This window comes from Patella vulgata, chromosome 9 (assembly GCF_932274485.2).
Source record: "Patella vulgata chromosome 9, xgPatVulg1.2, whole genome shotgun sequence".
In the NCBI taxonomy this organism is placed as follows: Eukaryota; Metazoa; Mollusca; class Gastropoda; family Patellidae; genus Patella; species Patella vulgata.
In genome coordinates, this window is record NC_065887.2 from 24028023 (window position 1) to 24049059 (window position 21037).

General features: G+C 34.0%; 1 protein-coding gene across 2 annotated transcripts in view; it reads left to right on the plus strand.

The window, feature by feature from the left end:
• The first annotated feature begins 1600 nt into the window (after positions 1 to 1600).
• LOC126831786 (innexin unc-9) overlaps positions 1601 to 21037 on the plus strand; it is a 160676-nt gene continuing 141239 nt past the window's right edge. For both annotated transcript variants that reach the window (XR_007684326.2, XM_056103483.1), the window contains exon 1: positions 1601 to 1802. The gene's annotated coding sequence lies outside the window, so the exon portion shown is untranslated. The remainder of the gene's footprint in view (positions 1803 to 21037) is intronic.

Consider the following 21037-nt stretch of genomic DNA (forward strand, 5'->3'; position numbering starts at 1 on the left):
TAATAAATTTTAGTTACTGAAACACACAAAAACAGAAATTTTGGCCTCGTGAATTGCTCAAACGATAAACTAGCAACAGTATGAGATATTCAATAAACAGTAAGCATACCCTACCTCGTGCAGGACATTCCGTCTCTCTGTTAGCTAGAGAAGGCGATAGCTTGTGTTTGGTTTGTAGAGACATGATTTTTATATAACTATGCATTATTATAATATTTTTATTATTATTATTAATCATTTATAATGCACACGCTTTCACAAAATGTGTATGGATGCATTACATAAAACATACGATTACATTTAAGAATCTATAATAAACTAATGTATTCTTTAATTAAACCGATTTCGTTGTATTTTACATTTACATGTTCATGGAGTAACAATTAACTCTAGCTAAAACCAATGTGGAGAATTGCCGGTTTTGTGTTCCACTGTCGACAAAATAGGCCAAAAATTAAATCCATATTAGTAACAAAAGGCGTCTTCCGCATCTATAGAAATAAAAATTAAATCGTAGGCCTTTGAATCCAACCATTTCAATACTTCTGTTTAATACTTGCGGCGGAGTCACGATGGCTCTGTGAGTAAGACTTGGCTCGCAAATCTGGAGATTGCGGGTTCGATTTTAAATAGTTTATCGGGTTTTCCGGCGTGGTTTCCCACTTGTCAGCGGTGATGGACGGAAGGCCTGACACAAGAACAGATGTACAGAGATCCCGTGTACGTAAAAGACCCCTTGGCAGTTGGAATTCGATATAAAAGTAGTCCTTAGTGCCACTGTCCAGGATTTTCCACATAGCACACTGTATGACGTATGCCTGTCTTCATTACCCCAGTCGGAGCAGAACAGTAGGACGTTAAATCCATTTCATTTCACTTTCATTTAGATACTTTTGGATAAAATGTATTATCATTCTTTTGTCGATGGAAAATACTGATAAAAAAGATGGGGACTTGAAATCGATAGAAAATAATATAAATTTTAGATGTTAGGATTGATCTATTCAAATAAATTGTGTAAGTCTATAATTGGCTTTTATTCTAGAAAACAGTGCTTTAATAAATTCGCTGGGAATTGTTTTAATCGAATTTAGCTGAACGTAAGCCTTCACAGGTAAACAGGCATATATACAAGATAGTCTAAAAGGACCGCTAAAGTACCGATGAATTGTAGAACTGGTGAAGCTAATCAAATTATATGAAACACCGCTGTCTGATTTTAGTTTTTAAAAAGACGAGTTCGGTATGTCCAAAAAAGGAATGCTAAGCAATACAGACTATTTCAATAACGGCTCATATATTATCCTTTTTAGAACTCAGGTAATGCCATTAGTGAGAAGATGTGTTTTTTCGATCAAGGCAGAGACTGTATCATGAATTTACATGGATCCTGATTTATATTTCAAATATCCCGGGTTGAATTTCTGGAATTAATTCCAAGATATTCTTACGTTTCGCATCGATGCCATTAAATACTTATCGTGTGCTCTTGGTCATTTGAGAAGATGCACTGCACGCGCCCAAACTGTTTCAGCAGCTATTTTGGGCCTCTTGACGCTCGCAGGATAGGTAATGTGAACATATGCTAGCATCTCTTTCGTTTTGGCCTCGTGGAAATATCTTTGAACATGTTCTATAGAATATATAAGAACTACAGTCAGGTGACGATTCTTCTATGTATATAAATATATCTATATAAAAATTTATCCTCACAACAACGAACGCCTGCTTCGTATCAAGTTTGGATTATATTGGATTATTACATGAAAAGAGACGGATGTAAGGGCGATCCCTGCTTAACGGTACGTTGTTTATTTACTTTCATTATTTTATTCTTAAATTTTTTTGGCTAACACCTCCCCATACGTTTACTATATAAACATCATTTAGTTAGAAACTACGCCCTTTAATGTACCACATGCATATACATATTATACATACATATATCTATCTAAGATATATGTTTTAAATTTAGGAGAACAAAAAGACAAACGGACATGTGTTAATTGTATAATGAATTTAGTTATCAGACTAAAACATAACAGATTCTTTAAAGACGGAGATGGAATATTAATTTTATAAATATATCATTAAAAACCAGGTTGATCTCCAAATACTGATGTAGGTAGTGTTCTGTAATTATATGAGTTGCACTATATGGTATTCACGTGTTTAATAAATAAATGAAAAATTATTCATAATCAAATCATTTCAATACTTCTTATTTTCGTATGGATAGAAATATATTATCATTCTTAAGTCGACGTACGAATACAAAGAAATAAAGATTATGGCTAGAAATCAAGAGAAAGTAACGTGAATTGGTAAACGTTATATAAATATCTATTGTTAGGATTTCTCCCTATAGCTTTTGAAATCGGGGGATTTTTGTCGATGCCATGGTTTAACAAATAAAACACTGAGACAAATACCCTAACAATAACAATGAACCTGTTTCTATCTAGGTGTATAATACTAGTATTCTTCATAATAGAGAAAATGAAAATAATAATTTAAGCGTTTTTTAATGTTCATGATCTCTCTGAAATGGTTTAACTGAGATGTACAGGGGTGTATCATACCACGTCATGTTCATTTCACCTCACATAAGGTTTACGCAATACCTGCCTATCCTTCACTTCATTTGCATCATTGTCATAATCGCATTACCTGCTGTTGCATCTGATAATCTCGTTTGTTGCTGACCAATGTAACTAGATACTATATACTGTTGGAGACGAAATAGTCAACTCTGATGTACGTCATGCAATCATCACAATCTAAGATGTCCATTAAATAATCCCACTATAGTTATATATTGACGGTGTTGTAGCCAGTATCAATGATATTCGACGTCAGTGTAGACATTTATTATTTCGACTCAAGAACAGATTTTGAATTGCAAATCGATTTTTGAAATAAAGTGAAGAAAGACATCCTTCTAACCGTTTTTAATCTTTTGGCTCAGAATCATTTTCAAACAACTCAATATGAAAATTTGCCAAATTTTAGTAGATATAATGAGATTGTATCGTTACTACAGGTTCCTCTTTCATTAGTCTTATTCTGTAGATTATTTTCACCGTGGTTAATAATGGCACCAACTGCACATTAAATTTACATTTACTAATCGAAATAACACACCGTGTCAATCTAATTCCATACTATATTTTGACTTAAGTAAGTTAATGACATTTATGTCCATTAAACTTGGTCGTATTCGCATACAGGTGTAGATTTTAAATATTTAGCATTTGGATGTAAAATGAGTAATCATTTCAAAATAATAATATCATCATTAGTGCATCAATGTTCCTGGATGTATTGGTGGTGTTCGGTCCTAGTCACTATTATAGACTAAACCTAAATAGAAATCCCTGAGGCGGAGATGAAACACCCACAGATTATATATGACCCCCGACTGTATAATGGAATCTGTATGAAGTGTTTTTATAACAGTATATATTGTTAAGGTTTGAGAAAAACAAATTTTGTGAGCTTGTACAATGCAAAAATATGAAATAATTAGTTTTACCATTTAGTTCTTACCTTTATTATCAAAATAATGAAGTCATAAAATTGTGCAGTGACCAATGATTCGGTTGCGAGGGAAACGACACAGATATTAGCAAACACAATCGGTAACAAGATGGTCGCATGTATTATCTCTATTTAAATGTTTGGGACACTGATTATTATTCATACAACTAAGAATATCGGTTTCAAGTAGTTGCATAGCTTGAACGTCGTTTATCCAAGATGTAACACCTCGTTAACACAGTAGTTCGCTCATTTTGCGATGACGGTAGTTTTCAATTCATTGGTTACATGTATAGTGTGCTATGAAGGAACTTTTTCCAGGCCAGCGACCTACTCTTATTTCCAATTCCAACTGTCAAGGGCTCTTTTACGTGCACGCCAACGTGTAAACAAGTCCCCCATCTCGCACACCTGACGAGGGGAAACCAAGTTGGACAATCAGATGGAACTTTCTCGGCCAACACCGGGATCGAATCCCAGACCTCCTGGTTAGTGAGTCAGAATTTAATCCACTGGGCGACGAGGGGATGGGGTGGGGAATTGTCCGGACATCAGATAAGACAGAAAAGGAAGATACATTAAATGGATTGATCGGCTTGATAAATTAATTAAATGTGAATAATGAGAGTCAGATGTGTTTTTACCAGGTGTATTTAGTTTTTTTATTGCTTTTACCTTTCTGTAACTTTACCTGTTTGATATCAATTTAATGGGCCGCAAAAATTTCCTTTCCTTATTTTCGATAGAAAAACGGTTTAAGAGATAAATAATTGCAACAACTGTTCTTTTATTTATTTATTGTTAAAGGTTTGAAATTAGTGATATATTGCATATTCGTTCATATTGTTACCTGTATCTTCGTTCATTTGCATACTGTTTGCAAACTGTTTCCAAATCGCCAACATGTATGTGAATTTACAGAACTTAAAATTTCTTGATAGTTGGCCATTCTTCTAACGTTTGGGAAAACAGCGAAGGCGTATTGGTATAATACTGTAAACCACAAATTATCTACTCAACTAATCCTTTAATTAATAGAATATAGATTTGATTAAATCATTAATTGCCAAGGTTATTACTTATACTACAAGCTTATTAAGTGGAGGCGGAAATCCAATACGATTCCAATTAACTCTTTTCCTCATTAAAGTTACTTCTTTTTTTAAATTTAAGAAATTGTATGAAATGTTTGCATCAGTTTTAGATCACATGAATCATCTAGAATAACCTGACCTGTCTAAATATTTACCTGTACGTTGCAGCCTGGTTTTAATGAATAACATGTCGAATCAACATGCTAAATTAAATCAGGGTTACGGTCAGATAAGGAAATGATGTATTTGCTTTCAATTCAATTAGCTGATCTTTGATGAAGGGCTGGTAGGGTTTTAAAAACAATAAAACTAATTTAAGCGATCCGAAAACAAAAAATTAAAACTGGGTGAAACCCACTGTACTCGAGCTCTTTCCTGCATTAAAAACCCAATGAACAATTATTCTCGTTTAGTTACTAAGTGGTCGAAATATCAGTGTTTGAGAAAAAGAATAGAGCTCTCTAGCGTTTCCCCCCATTGTAAACCGATCCAAAATTTCGGTTTAAAAATATTCTTTTTGAACGTTGTTTTAACATAAGGTTAGGAAATTTACACACCTTCGTATAAATTTGCTCATGGTCATTTTAAAACGTGTCTCGAAAGTAATTTAAATTAAAACTACATGTATACTGAAATTTGGAAGATCTGTGCATCAAATTAATACGTTCGCTATTGACTGCATATATGGATCGACAATCAAACTGAGCCAGTAACCGTATGCAAAAGGAGTAGATCCAAGGTATATATTGGATAAAGTTCTGACGTATATCTTACACCATTGTCGATAGTCCAATGACAGTGCAGGACTGAATAAAAATACCTTATCAGCTTAATGTCAATGTTAACAATCTGTATTTTATCATTATTCTCTAGAAATTGACTTAGTTTTAGTCAATGATGGTGAATGAATTGTTTTAGAACCTGGGTCATGGACTCATGAGGCGTTTATGTTTTATGCTAATGCATTTAAAGTCATTAACTAAACATTAGGGATAACTGGAATCTTAAAACGCAACATTGATGAATGTGTAAATAAGCTGAGACCAATGTTATTACAAATAAACCAACGCAAATAATGTAACTTACAAAACATCGACGCATATCAGGAATAAAGTAGATTCCAAAACAGAATCTTGCTGAACAAACAAAGTTGCTAAAGGGTTCCATGAAAGACTCAAAATTATGGATTCTATATAATATAATATATTTATTTGTTTATGGGTAGTTTTCGTTTGCTTGTTTTACTTTTACAGTATTCAATATTCCAAGAAAAAAAATATATACTGTTCACAGTTGTTTTAAAAACATGGATATACAAAATCAAAATAATTTTGAAACGCAACTGAGCGTATCTTCTAGTGTACAGCCATGCGCATCTGTGTATAAATATGAAGGTGTTTATAAACTAGTATCCTGTGTTTTAGCAAACGTTTAATGCCGTAGCCTAAATATACTTAAATCGATAAGATGTGGCACGAAAACATACTTATATTGTATATATCTATACTTAGAGACACCTTGATCCATGTAGCTAAATAAGTCCAATTAGCTATAGATCTAATAAAGTAAATTGCAAAATCGGTACAAATAAAATTAATTAAGCTAAAAATTCTTCTCCATATAGTTTGAACGTAAGGACTATTAATAAGTAAATGTAAAAGAGACGGACAACAATCTTATCAAATGTGGAAATGTGCATCCACTGGCCCGCTTCTAAAACGCACCACTCCCTCTTTAAGTGCTATATGTGGATGTAAACGTACCCAGTCATTTTACTGACTGAATCACTCATTTCCAAGAAGAGAGTAGATTTAATCCACATGTTCTAACGGTTATAGCGAACATGTTTTGAGGATTATGAGCAGCCGGTGGCTACACACCTTATCAGTTTCTATTGCATAATCTAAATGTTAAGGCATATCTGATCGTAATGGTATGTCCAATGATGCCCTATCCTGTTACAATCTTTTGCCTACAGGGCCAACCCTAACGGTACTTCTGAAGCGTGATACATTAAGAAAAGTAAACGCAGTGCTGAAATACCAAAAAGCAACAGCGTTGGTAAAACATTGGTTGGCATTATACATATATATTGCTTGATTAATGTTTCCAAAGATCACTCTTGTAGAATTAACGCCTCGAGAATTGAAAACAGGTTTTACCGAACAGTTACTTAATTTATAGCAATGCATAAACATATAGTTGTGTGGCAGTCCCATCTTCCACTAAAACTCTATCTTACTGTATTGGCCATATCTAATTAGCTTTAATAAAACAAAATAATATTAAATAAATAAACCAGTTTAATAAATAACAGAAATTATTCAAAAGTTATATTCGACAAACTATAGGTAAACAGCACAGCAAGTAAGCACCCTTTTCAATCCACATTATTACCCGTGCCAACACCAAATCCACTTATATAATAATAAAAAGCTACTGTTACATGAAACTACAAGAAATACCATCTTAAGATTTACGTTTTATCTGCCAATTAAGTTCTTAGATTGACCACAATCTAATTAGATAGAGTACATTTTAAAAGTGAGCAATCGATGTGGTATATTGATGGCTACATTTCAGTATATTTTATATTAATCTTATCAATTTCTAAGATCGGTAAATAAGATGGTAGTTCAACAGAACAGTTAGGGAAAACAAAACGTCCAGAACTTGAACCTAGAAAATTGTGATCTACATTTATGGAGAGGTTCTTCTATACCTCAGATATGACCAGCATCTTTGGGTGCGTTAGTATATATAAGTGGTGACAGCTGCAATGCATATGAAATGATCATTCTACATTTACATTAACGATATGGTATCCAAGTGTCTTTAGAATTATTTGAGTACAAGTCATGAAGAGGAATGCATGTTAGTTTATCCACTACACTTTTTGCAAGAAGTCACGTACTTGGTAGACCCATTATTTAAACATTTTCTTTGATGCAAGTTCTGGAAATAAATCTAAAATGTACCAACGAAAACTTTAATAATATTGCTAAATATGAAATCTGATTCTGGAAGTTCATATAGTTTATTAGTTTGGAAAACTGTATGGTTTTTTTTATAATAGAAGGTGGTAGCACGCCTCCATATTATTTATAAATAGTTGGTGCTAATATAGGGTTATCTATGAAGAACCAAATTATACATTTGATTAAGTTTATCAATGTTTTGAAAATAGATCCGGTTGGTGAATTTTAGGCGTTTTAAATGTAGATGTTTTGATACAATATTAATGAAGTTTTCAGTCTAGTTTTAAAACAAATACTTAGAATTATATTCATTTCGGGACTGTAAAATTAACGTCAGAGCCAGTAATTTCTCTATGTGGACGAACGGTGATGTTGCAAGCTAGTAGTCCCAAGTTACAGGTGACAGCACTTGCCCAGACTTTATGCTACGTAACATTAATCTGTTGATGCGGCTATTTTAAAATATTTCGATTCCCTTTACAGTGTTGGTATTTAAATGCATTAGAGCATATTAGTTAACATTTTCTCTAAATGTTAAATATATTGGGTGTACACCAGTTCACCAGATGTTCTATTGGTTACCTTTACCAACTCTGTAATCAGGAAGTCGTCTGGGATTTGGACTGGAGAGGAGATTACCGTTGCATGATGGGTTAGTTATATTAATGGAAGAACCATTGATAGGTAGCATGTGTAAGATGTTCTGTCTAGTCCATAAAATTAACAAAATGTGCAGAAAATGCACTTACCAGAGCATACAAACCATTCTGTATAACACAATGCCAAAGGATATTCTTTTCGGTTGAATCTCACGGGATGTTTTTAAATATCTGTCAACAGAGATGTAAATCTAATCTGGACCCAGAAATAACCGAGTCTAAGAAAGCATTTGAAACAATCTTTTAATTTTCATGGACATCTTTTCATGCTAAAGTAGATGTTTACAAATAACACTATAAAAGTTCGATTTCGATTTAATTTCATATTCACAGTTCTGGATTTCTATTCCTTGGGAGTATATTATAAATTACGGAATATAATGTAGAAAGAAAACGAAAAACAAATTGAAATAACGCCCGATTTTATAGGCTCGATCTTCCGACCCAAATCTTATCTCCAATAATTTACCTGGTTACTCTCCGCAGTTATAAACCTGTAACGGTAAATCTCTTTGATCTTTGGGGTATATTATATGCCTGGAATAACTTGCGGTCAGAAAGTCAGAGGATGTTTTGGATATATTCAGGGAAATTTGGGGTTATTCTTCTGAAAGTTTTTATTTAAACCTGTAACGGGTTATTCTTCCAGGGTAGGATTTTTTTCCCATAAGAAAACATGATATAAGGTTTTTCTTGTGGGAATTCTGGGATATTCTCATCTTGCGTACATGTAAACATAGACGGTTTATAAGCAAGATAAAGTCCTCGACTTCGGTTATGCTGGGTAAGAAAGACTTCAGAAAAAACCCTCGACAGAAAAACCTCGACCTGCTGGCCTCGGTTTTTCTTTCTCTCGGGTTATTTTCTTCAGTCTTTCTTTCCCCAGCATAACCCCAGTCTCGTGCTTTATCCTACACATAGGCATGGCGATATTTCAACAGTTTGTATAGGTTATTTGGGCTCAAAGATATCGATTCCCATGATTGGTTATAATATAATGGTAATTGATTTGAAACCACATTGACCATGTCTGTAACAATACCGTAGAAAACTCGACTCTCTATAAGGAAATGAGGTTTAACGGGCCTTTCTGAACCAACCGGGTTAATGATGACGGACTTAATTAAGAAGGATGGAAATTTCTTGATGAGAATGTTCAAGCACAATGTTTTCTTTATAAAAAATCTATGTAAATACTTGAAATAATTAAGAACCTTCAAATAAATCTCGAACAAATCTAAAACATCGCATGCAAATTTTTTTGTGAGTTAAATAGAGGAATGAACAATTGCCAATTTCAAGTTTAGTCTGACATGGTGATTGAATAATCTTTTAAATCTTATTTTGAATTCTTTGTATGTTTATACGGGTTGAAAACTTTGTGATAATCTTAACTAAAGCATTTTATTCATCTTCCTAGATGATCTAATCGAACTCAACGGCGCCAGGTGATCCAAACACCCAAAACAACGAACACACCATAGCTTATCATGTACTGCGGCGTACTGATGACAAGGGCTTGAGTCGAACTTCAAAACATTGGGTGCGATATCTGATTTGGTTTAAGCCGAGAAGACTGTTTGAGTTAGTTCTCCGATCTATGTTAATAGAACATCGGCTGTTAATGAAAAAAAGATGGGTATTCAATACCTATACATAGATCAAGATTACCAAAGAATAATAAATCATTTTACTGGGTCATTGAGCCCTAGCCAGCGCATGGTAATACCATTGTAGATAATGACCTACATGTATATGATGGATACGTGTATTTTACAGTAAACAATAACCCTAGCTCTTTTTGCTCTTGCTCTTTCAAGGTAAACTCTTCAGATTTTTTTTAGTTTTATATCGTATGCAATGCATCTTACAGTAATCTATCTTTTAAAAACAGATGTTTTGTCTTGTAATTCAAATATGTATAACATAACCATTATTCATTTCTGACATCATACGGTAACATAGTATACATTTTCACCCGAAAGGGGCCGTATTAAAATTGCATATTTAAGTATTATAACTATCGTTTGAGTGACAATCTTCTAAATAGGAGAGAGGGAGATAGAGAGAGATAGAGAGAGAGAGAGAGAGAGAGGAAGGGAGAGAGAGAGAGAGAGAGAGAGAGAGAGAGAGGGGGGGGGGGGTAAATGTCCACTCGACACGAACTTGGTCATTTCGGGACTAACATACGGTTCAATTAAATTTCAATAATTTGCTTGGCCGTTAGGGTCTTTAGCTGTAGGAGGAAACTGGAGGACCCAGAGAAAACCCACGAGGTTGGACAGGTGACCGAACTCTTTGTCACATACAAGCGTGGAATCAAAACCATGCCACTTTTCTCAATGAAAGGCCTTTAATGATCCAACGCGCACGTCTTGAACCATTTGGCCACCTGCCCCCTTAAGGCGATTTAGATTAAATGCTTTACGCAATGCCAGTAAGGCAACTGGTAGGTTTATTTATAAGTTAGAGACGTTTTCCTAAAAATTCATTAGTTAAGAGTTTTATAAAGAGTTGGCCATTCTTGCTATAATAATTCAAAAATAGATGATAAAAAAAGAGAATGTTGAAAATTTCGTTCAAATTACTTAGTTCTGAACGAAATTGTCACTGTTGGGAGTTTGGACTAAAAATAGGCATCAACTGAGTCTGCACCGTCTATGAGAATTGGCGATCAATTGATTGACAGACGATAACTCCACCCACATATTCTCGAGTATCAAGTAACATGCTCAATGGCTATGGTAGCCTCGCTTGGCAGGCCGATCATCACCAGTTTCCGGTAGTGACATCAGCGACTAGCGGCAAACATTAACTTGGACCGCTATTTATTGATTTAATTTTAAATGGACGACTGTTTAAATCCAAACTGTTGGTCTACAGGGTTGAGTTTGAGCTTGTCGTGTAAATAAAGGTCTAATTAATAATTTCTATAACATCTGAAGCCTAAATAAAGACTTGCAATAGGCAGATTTAGCTCTTTCATAATGTATGTTTAAAACAACTAAAAGATATATAAACCCAAGAAGCAGTCAGATTTTAGTTACATTTACTATAACAATAAACTTACAGAGACGGATTTTAGACAGAGATCGCCCCTATATTAAAAAGAGTCCTTAAATTACAAGGAACAATGTCAAATCCTTCGGATGGGACAAGGTCCCGTGTATACATTGGCGTGCACGTTAAAAAAAACACCTTGGCAGTTTGAATCATAGACCATACAGTTTTAACACCATGATTAATATATTCATTTTATTCACTAAATTCTTCTTTTAAAAAATGAAAAAAAAAACCCAAAAAACAAACCAAAAACGGAAATATATTTTACAGCTGTCGCTGGGACAAAAATCAAACTGAAAATATCTCAAATTTATCAATGCGTTTCATTATATTACCTATTCAATTTTTTTAATAAACATGCGCTATAATTACATTTTTTTTCTAAAAGGTTAACGAAATAAAGTTATTTCTCAATCCTAACTTTTGTATCCGAGATTTTTTCTTAAAAGAACTATTTTTGACGAACCATTTTTTGATAGCTTGTACGCTATCTAAATTCACAGATACACGAACACGTTGGTAATTGAAGACGCGACTTGAAATCTTATTTAGTTGTGAGACGTTCGGGGGCTTTGTAAAAGTCGTTAGTTGTGAATTATTCGTGTAATTTTTTGTAATGTTTTAACTCTGAGTTTTCCTCGTTGTTGATGAGTTAAACAGCTGGCACGTGCATCTGTTGCGAATTACGAACCTTACAGCCAACTTTAAAACACACAAAAAAAACCAACAACTATATCTTGTACAAACGGTAATGGTATTATAATATGTGATTTAGAAGCTAACGCGTAGTCATACACTGGTTCAAGGTTGCTGATACCCCTACCCCAGCTTTTAGCAACTTGTCCGTGAGCAAATTTATGAATGGTTAAAAAGTCATCACCATTACTTTATAGTTTTCATTGGTTAGTTATACATGGCTTTGTCAAACGATATTGAAGTAAGATTCTATTAAAAATATTATGCTTGGCTTTCATAAGCTATAACATATTCATTAACATAGTCCTGAAAACTACGAAGAGAAACAGAAAGAGGAAGATACATGGCGAAGTAAGATAAACAGAAGACGTTTCCACTAATAACGTTCTAATTTTAAAGGAGCTAAATCGCTAATATTTGGGACCTAGAAATTGACACAAATGGGTCGCAACACATATGATAATGTAATGTGAATGTATATAAACTGATTTACATTCAACCGTTTCTGTTTTTACTGTAATTTCTAATCAGTTATGTTCGACGAAATACGCCAGAAGTCTCAATTGAATGTCAATCTTTAGCGTCTGGTTATTCCAGTCTACACCGATGATATTTATTGCGCACGAACTCCAGATAAGAACATAACGTCACCATTTGACCTGACTTGTGGAATGTTTTAGCCGCGTTCTTTGAGTCCCTTGTTCCAAATAGCGCTGAAACGCATTATGGTACACGATTCGTGTACCCATGGTAAATTTGTTATTTTGTCTTGAATATTGGATATCAGAAGCCCATCTTTTCCCTGTAGGATCACAAGACCAATGTTGATTTGAATTGACTAATAATTCGTGTTTTCAATGTCGAAGATTTTTGATGATATTGAGTTAGAGACTTAGCTACTTTAAGAATTAATTTTGATAATTATAAAATGCGAAAAGGAGTGACCCACGTTTCTACATAATAAGTGCATAATTTAACTGATTCGTCACATTTTGAACGGAAATCGAATAAAGGCAAAATCATAATATTGTTTCGTTTTGTTTCGTACTTCAAAGGTATGTTTAAAATACATGTTTTTAGCCCCTTGTTATGTGATTTTCCCATTTTCTTGGTCATTTTGGTTTGTCCGTGCTGTTCTCGGAAACTTCTTGTTCTGCTTTTTTTTTGAGGGGGGGGGGGATTTGTACTGTATGGCCTAATATCATATTAAGACCAGTTTATTCTAATTTCACACACTAATCCATTTTAACCCTTAAATTGTCCTGAATTTTGCCATTATACTAAATCTTTCTCGTATTTGTTTAGTTTTTGTTTAGAATTGTTTTGATACATATAGTATATCTTGTATGTATATCAAGTAAGTATACATAAATACAATAAGTACACAGTAGATGCATGCAAGATAACGTACCTTGTGATAATAATAAGAACAAAACCTTTGTTTATCAATCTGAAAAGTCTATAAAATATCCATTAACCCATGCATCGTATGCATTTCTTAAAAGAAAGACAAACAAAATATAAGGTTAAATATTTTTGCTTTGTTTGAATTATTTTATAACATATATTACCTCTTTGTTTTATTTCACAGTTAATTTTAACTGATTGCCACGCCATACGCTTAATGTTCCTTGGACAGTTGCGCATCGAATGACGGCCTTCGAATCTGATATGACGTCATGTTCGGCCCCTAATCCTAATAGTTCTACCGTACTTGTTCTTTAAAAATATACTGGGGAGTAAGTACTTGATGTAATATACATGATATACATTACCCACTTTAAAATTTTGAATAAATTATTTCCGAGGCGTTAAACATCTACTATTGCCTACATGTAGATGATGATCAGTTACTTGTTAATAGCGTACGACCCTTTGTAGTTGTTGTAAATAGATGCTCTTTCGAAATCCTGATAATATGATAAACCTATATAGGTTTTATATACGATACCATTGCCAGAACCAACAAAAACAAACCGAACATCTTAAAACATATACCATACAGTAATCGTGATAATATCCAGATTAGTATGATATACACACAGCCATTTAAAACTACTTTATATCCATATTTTATTGTATTAACAGACATAGAGTTTATCTACAGTAAGTTATAATATGAACTGTTTATAATGCGAACCCTGTGGCCTACCAGCACTCATATGTATTTTACATGTATCTTATATTTTATTGGATTCTGCTTTTTTATGTTTTTGTTTTCTTTTATATATATTTATTATTTTATATACGTGTTTGTTAGAAATGAAAGAATATTGCAACAGGTTGCTTTACAATATACAATAACTAAAATTGTTAGCTACGTAAATTTCCAATTTAAATAGTGATTTCAGATGTTCTAGAGAAATGAAATGAAATAAAATGGGGTTTAACGTCCTACTGTTCTGCTCTGACTGGGCTTATCAAGACGGGAATACGCCATACAGTGTGCTATAAAGGAAATTTTTGCCAGGACAACGGCGCTACAACCTACTCTTTTATCGAATTCCATCTGCCAATGGATCTTTTACGTGCTCGCCAAAATGTACACGCGACCTCGGATTTTCGTCCCATAGGAACGACTAGACAGCCTTCCTTGTCAGGTGCTCCGTCCTGAACCACTGACAATGTTCTAGAGAATAATTGCGTATCCCCATCTTATACTATACGACACCATTTTACAACGTATAACTTATTCATTGGGGCGTTAGTTCAGTTTTAGAGTACTAAACGTGCAAACTAAAAAGTCTAACAAAGAACAGTATCTAATTCCGATTTACAATAAACCAGGGTCCGTCGTAAATGAACCCTTGACAGTTGCAATTTGGTGAAGAGTTGTGGTAATCCCGCTGTCAGGCCAGAATTTCTCTCAAAACACACTGACTGGCATATGATATTCTGCAATCGCTCATGCATAAAAGAAAGTGGAGCCTGATGTTTTGAGTAAAGCCACATTACTACTGCAGCTTATTTCCGGTTACTTAGGAACATTGTAATTGTCTGTAGTAACGTTATCAATCTTCGGCATCACCATTATCATCGTTAATTCCGTCATTTTCATCACTAAGATCATCATCACCATTGTGGTCTTTATCTCTTCGTTACTTATACACCAACCTCATCATCTTCATATATTCATCAACATCATTGTCAACATTTTCAAGAACTATTCCTATCAGTTTTCTCAACAAGGAAATTCATAACGATTAAAAAGAGACAAATTGTTTTTTAGAAAACGACTTCGACAGAGACAAGTGGTTTCTAGAATATTATCATCCTCGGTATCCCCAGTGTACTCATTCCGTTCTACTCCACTATACCCTAATCCATAGGGTTTCCACGATTTCAAATTATCTGCCCTAGCCTTGATTGTAGCTATAGTCTACGAACCAATCAAAAAACAGTTTACAAACCTGTCGTTTCGCCTTCGTTTTTATAAGGGTAGAAAACCATATTCGTGTCCAGATACTGAATGATTTATGTAAGTAATGTATATATTTCTAATTCATTTATATTTAATTATATTATCAAAATCTGTAGTATTTTTCGCTGATTTCAAATATATATATAACATCTATATGTTTGACTTTTGTTATTATTATTACTATTCGTTCTTTGTCTGAAATGTTTCATTCTGTTATGTTTATTATTATTGAACTTATATTTAGCAATTTAATTAATAATAACTTGTCTACGATATCAGGTGGACGTAAAATTGCACGAACGAACGAACGATTCTCAATAAAATTCTTGAACCTACATAAACGCACGGCCTTCATTAATATAATATTATATAATTTGTTGTTAATAAATACGCATTTAGAATAATTTGGACTTCTCTCTCATTTAGACTAAGTCCTAGCCTTGTCCGTTGAGAGTTACTTCCCTTTGCCAACTTCCTTTTCAATTAACGATTTATGAGATTGGTCGATAAAAATAGCACAACCATCAAGGGCGGATAACTTGAAAACGTGTCTCCCTTATAGATTAACCCAGGGGTGAGTGGAGTAGAACGGAATGAAACCACTGGGGATACCGAGGATGGAATATTATGTGGTCACCGATTTGTTTCAAAATTGCTTATACAAAGTCTCATAGCACAGAATAAAAGTCTGTCTATTTAGGGTGGGGGATCGGGGTGGATGGCCGAATGGTTAGCACGCGCGCGTTGTATCATAAGGTCTGTCATTGAGTCAACTGGCATGGTTTCGATTCCCCGGTTGTACGTGAGTAGGGTCGCCTGTCCAACCTCGTGGGTTTTCTCCCACTGCTAATGACCCATGTTAGTCCCGAAATTACCCAGTTTGTGTCAAGTGGACGTTAAACCACATTTCTCTTCCCTCTCTCTCTCTCTCTCTCTCTCTCTCTTATTTAGAAGATTGTGACTCAAACGATAGTTGTAATACTTAAATATGCAATTTTAATAAGTCTCTTTTCGGGTGAAAATGTATAATATGTTACCGTAGGCTGTCAGAAATGAATGATGGTTTGTGTCGAGTGGACGTTAAACCCCATTTCTCTCTTAGAATTTATTTAACTCGATGAGCTAGACATTGACAATTCAGCATCCTTTTTGATCTCCTCGAATGCGATCCAAACCTGAAACTTAGCGTGCAGTGTCCTCTATCAAGAGGTCGACAGACCCATTAGTTTATAATAATAATAATAATAATCACTTTATTTCGAAAGGGTAGAAAATTAGGCCTGGGGTCTTTCTTACATTTTGCCCTTTTAACAACATCAGTCATGCATAGAATCCGGAACAAATTTGTTTACATAACGATAATAGATAGACGAGCTGCTTGATAAACGTGAAAATTATTTACACTATGAGAAGTATGAATAGATTTATACAATATATTACATATAAATATGAACAGTATTTGCTAGTTTGATTTAGGGCGCTTCCGTGTTATGTCTATGATTTAGGGTATTTACATTATCGTTTATTTCAAAATGTCTCGATTAACATAGCACATTTTCTGAATAATATTCAAAAATTCAATATTTGATCCGCACAATTCATTTATAATGCGATCAAACCCACAGCCATATTGACAACATACATATAAACCATCCCCAGCCGCCAACATGATTACATGGTGAGAGTAATGATGACTAAAACCTATTTATGCCACTCCCTTACATAATTCAATTTAACTAAAAGAAGATAATAGCTATGTTACCAAAGTGGTTTCTACATTAAACTAAGAGTCAAGTACATCCATGAAATTTTAGCTTAGTGTAGTTAGAGACACATCCAGCTGTATTTATATTCAACAGCAAATAAAGGTACACTGTTTATCAACAAAGAAATAAACAAAGAGTAATTTCTACCACATTGCAGTAGTAGGGTAAATTTAATAGATTTCTAGCAAGACTAATAATGCACATTAAACATAAATCATCTACAAACGGTCATTACTGTGCATCCGCGATATTCTATAATGTATTTAATGTTTTCCATCTGTGTTACCTAGGCTATATTCTATAATTTATTAGACCAGTCTCAAGTATAAATAGCAAAATAATACACATTATTTGACGAGTATTTGTGGGAGGTCTCATTGACGAACAATCTAATTAATAATAGATTTTTATTTTTTTAAAGGTCGTATGGCTCTAATCTTGAGAACCTTAAAATGGTTGAAAATGGATCTAAAAGCACATTTAATGTTATACGAATGTTTATAAAGAGATTTAAATCAAATTTTTAAAAACAATCCTTGTAATTTCTAATCAGTTATGTTCGGTGAAATGCACGAACAGCCAAATTAAACGTTTACCTGTTACGTTTTTTTAAATTATTATTTTGTTGTTTGTGAACCAGCCATTACTAATTACTTCCGCATTGTCTTGTAGGATATGTTTTTCTTTGTTCATTACAAACAGGGGCGTGCTGGCAGGGAGTTTAGGGGGACGGTGTCCTCCCAGGCCCCCATTAAACAATAAGTCCACCCGTATAAGCGGGCCCCCCCGAGAGCTCTAATTTTCACGCGGAATCCCCTCAAAAAATTGAGAGTGCGCACGCGAAAAATCATACATACACAACGATTAGTATAATATATTATGCTGACGTGCAAATGTCTGTCACCTTAAGGTGAAATGGTCTTTGATACATGTATTCATGCCTCGATATGTATAAGATGCAATTTATTATTTGGATAGAAATACATTGTATTAGCATTATATTAAGCAGACCTGTCATGAGTGTCTTGTGTAGTACAGTAGTATGTCTTATAGTCAAAATAGCAGCATAAATTTGGAAAATATGATACCTAGATTTCTCCCAGAAGTGCTTGCAAAACGCGTTTCCCGTTGTCAAATTTCAAAAATTTTCTGGGGGGAGAACCTCCCTAGACTCCCCTAACAGCGGCGCGCCTTCGGTGCGCGGGTCGCCTTCGGCGACCAACGGGCCCCTTCGGGGACAGCACGCCCCTGATTACAAATGGCACCCGAGACCACAGAGTACTCATTTTGAATTGTATATTTTGTCGTAAATATTGAATAATAGGATCTCATATTTTCGCAGCAAGAAATAGACCAATAATGAATTTTAACTCATGTGTTTAATTTCGAATATTTTGAAAAATATTGAGCTAGAGGTTTAGCCCCTTTTCTCGCCGAATGGTAAATTATATATGGAATATGAAAAGTAATAAACGCAAAAAATGAATGGAAATTAAATTTATTTAAACTGATTAGCGGCTTACAAAGAACAACTCGATATATCCGAGTAGATCTGAAAGGCCAAGAAAAATATCAGTGTTTACAGTTCCTTATATCGAAATTTCAGTGTTGGTATTTGCAGAAAACCACACCAAGACCGGTTTATGGGGCCGGGGAAATGAGAACAAAAATTCATAATACTCATTTTGTCGGACGTACGTTGATTTAACGTTTACTTATTTATAAGTTCCTTTGAGAAGTGATGTCAAAAAAAAAGTTTATATCTGCAAAGAAATGCACTCTTGGATCCATGGCCCACACTTATCCTCCTCTTGGTATTTCACTAATTAAACAAGTATTTGGTATACATCTAACATACTGTAAGAACTATTATTAGAAAACGCATTCTACAATTAGGTTTTTCAAGGTATAGAGGTGTGAAATGTTGAAAATGTTAAATGGGAATATCTGGGATATTATAGTTCTTTTATATCTTTACCTGTTAGAGATTCGTGTTGTAAAGGTAAACCATACGCCTACCATACACAACCCAGACTTTTCAATCGGTTCTGTGGTGTTTTCCTAGCATCAGCTTTATTTCAATTTGTCATCAAATCAACGGCTGATGAGTCTAGATCTTTTTTATTTCATTTAGCTCGTTAATGAGAGAATTGAAAACAAGGAGCAAGCAGACTCGACCCCTGGTTTTCATCTTGAGCGAGTCTAGGAGAATCGGTTGGCAGGAATATAAACAAATCATTAACCTCTGTGTAAACAAAGGCTCGAGTGTGACTTGCTTCATTGTGGATGGAGATTTGACAGAAAACAAACGTTATCTTTAACAATCATTTTTGGGGGTTTTGTGGAAGAATTTTCTTTATTCCTGTAATAAATATTTTTGGTATGAATAACTTTGAAGAAGATAGTATTTATTTCGAATATTTCATCTAATTCGTTAAGAAAAGGGTCAATGTATTTATAAAGAGTTTGTACGTCTCATCTATTTTTAGTGATAATTATTATGTAGAATATTTCACTTATTTGGTGTAAAAATAGAATATTTCACTTATTTGGTGCACTAATAGAATATTTCAATTATTTGGTACAAAAATAGAATATTTCAATTATTTGGTACAAAAATAGAATATTTCAATTATTTGGTACAAAAATAGACTATTTCAATTATTTGGTGCAAAAATAGAATATTTCAATTATTTGGTATAAAAATAGAATATTTCAATTATAGGTCCAATTCTTGATAATGATTATATATATTATTGATTTTGCTTTAAAAAAAATATTAGTTTGAAAATAGGTGGTGAAAATAATTTTGATTATTGTTTTAATCAAATTTACTACAAAGAAAGAAATTGGGTCAAGTAACTTCAATTAAACTACGTCACCAGTTTAAACTACCTCGAAGCCGTAAAACTAGAATATCACCAACAATCGTCAAAAAATAAACTTTTAAAAACGACGAAGATGGTGGTATTATCTTATATGGTGACCGGTGCGTGGACTAAAACAAGTTCGCCTTCGCCTAGAACAGCCCCGGAGTTCAGATCTAGGACGTTTGATTCCAGTCACAAACGAACAGTCTACAGGGAGAGAAAGGAGACGGGATGTGACTGTATGGTTTTAGCTCCACGTTGTAATAAAACAATGAAAAAAAAAACATCTGAATATTTCCCGTCTCAACTTTCATAAATAAAACCGATAAATATTTACTTGCAGAACACTTTGTTTATCTGCCATGTAACCTCTTCTAGACACTATGAAACGTCTGATTTTAATTCGGGGTGAGGGAGAAGACGCTGAACAGACAATCACCACCCTAAGCCATAATTACTGTATCTTTTATGAACTGTGATAACCAAACTATGATATAATCCAACAGAAACTCCCGACTATCAGTTTTCATTAGCAACCCTTTATCGTCAGCCTTTTGTCTATTTTCTGGTAATGAACATACTTTAGTGGCTCTATCGTTGATGTATCTTAATAATCGGCGACATCACCAATTATCTTTCAATATGGCGTTAACGTCATTATTAATATTTATAAAATGTCTTAATATCTACTTAAAGATGTTACATTGTTCATGGATGAATGATCCAGTTAATTTATTTTAGTTTTCTATATAAATTGTTGTAATTCGAGGAAGTATCATCAGAAGACAGAAACACAGCAAAGATGATCTATCCAGGTAAAATAGCGAGACAAGTGTGTCTATGGACATGCTTTATAGTCATATTGGTCAGTCGAACCTGGGGAAGTTGTGTATCAAGTTGTACGAGCGTAGCTGACGGAACGTACGCCGATTGTGGTGATTGCACAAAAT